The 1,295-nt window shown below is 29.0% G+C and overlaps 1 long non-coding RNA gene across 1 annotated transcript in view; it reads right to left on the bottom strand.

Moving 5' to 3' along the window:
• Positions 1-255: 255 nt before the first annotated feature.
• LOC107841963 overlaps positions 256-1,295 on the bottom strand; it is a 6,433-nt gene continuing 5,393 nt past the window's right edge. The window contains exon 4 of the long non-coding RNA XR_001665532.2: positions 256-387. This is a non-coding gene — a long non-coding RNA (uncharacterized LOC107841963). The remainder of the gene's footprint in view (positions 388-1,295) is intronic.

Here is a 1,295-nt window from a genome sequence, read left to right on the forward strand (position 1 = left end):
CTATAATAAAAGTACATATCAACTATACTAGAAATATATATATATCCAAATACCATTCATGAGTAATTAATTCAACAATATATTTTCACATAATCCCTAAATATCATCATAACAGAAAATACATAATTACTTGAACACAAATAAAAAAAAATACATTTACAAACAAACAAAAATACCCCTTCCTCACTTTCTTCTTCAGATTCATCATAAGATTTGTCAACATCGTCTTCAATTTCTTTAGATTTCCTTTTCTTCTCGTACCGTTTTTTAGTTTTTTGCTCCATTGGAGGAGTTTTCTTCAACCTTTTTTTTTAAAATTTCCGTCATCTTCACTTCGTCGTTGCGAAACTTTGACCCAATCTCTTTCGATCTTCCAGATTTCCTCAACTGTAAAGGATTTGAAACAACAGTAACTAAATCTTCTTGAGTTAACCCAAGACTAAAAGATGATGCATCAGACACTAATTTCATATTCTTTATACCAATGTTTGTAGGTGTTTTTGCAGTGTGTTCATCCATTAAAACACAAAATCCTTAAAAATTAAATTTTTGGAGAATTAAAGTAGGAAAAAAATTAAAACTCTCACATGCAAAATGCGATTAATAATTACCTGAAATATAGGAGGCAAATCCTTATCACAGATCGTGCAAGAATCGTGCAAAAGGCAATAAAATTGAGGAGAGAGTGATGGTTAATGGCGAAAAAATAGGAAAAAGAAATTTAAATTAAGAAAAGATAAAGAAGGAGGAGTGAAAAGGGGGATTTTAGCACAGTAAAAAATTTAGGCGGCAAAATAATTGGGACCACTTAAAATAATGCTACATATGTTATAGAATGTAATTAGAAAAAAGTGTTGTTATTTTTTGTAATTAAGTACTTAAGTATGTTAACATATGTATTTTTCCCTTAAAATTATCCGAGTTGTGGGCCGGACTAGGTTGGGGTTAAGTGGGCCGGATCAATCCGAGCTCAACAATAAAAATTTTAAAAATAACCCTAATCCGGCCCACTTAATCCAACCCGGTCAAACCCACCTAAATCCGATCAAACCTGATTAGAAATTCGATCAAACCCGGTAAAAAAAAATTTTCAATATACACTATATATACCCACCTATATACATTTTAAATATGTTAAACAATATATATACACTATATATATAGTATATACTACATTAGAATTTAAAAAATATATACACATATACACAATTACACATATATACACACCATTCAATATATATGTACTACTTTAAAGTTTAAATAAAATATACTACAATATATATACATTACAATAT

The sequence above is a fragment of the Capsicum annuum genome, chromosome 9 (assembly GCF_002878395.1).
Source record: "Capsicum annuum cultivar UCD-10X-F1 chromosome 9, UCD10Xv1.1, whole genome shotgun sequence".
In the NCBI taxonomy this organism is placed as follows: domain Eukaryota; kingdom Viridiplantae; phylum Streptophyta; class Magnoliopsida; order Solanales; family Solanaceae; genus Capsicum; species Capsicum annuum.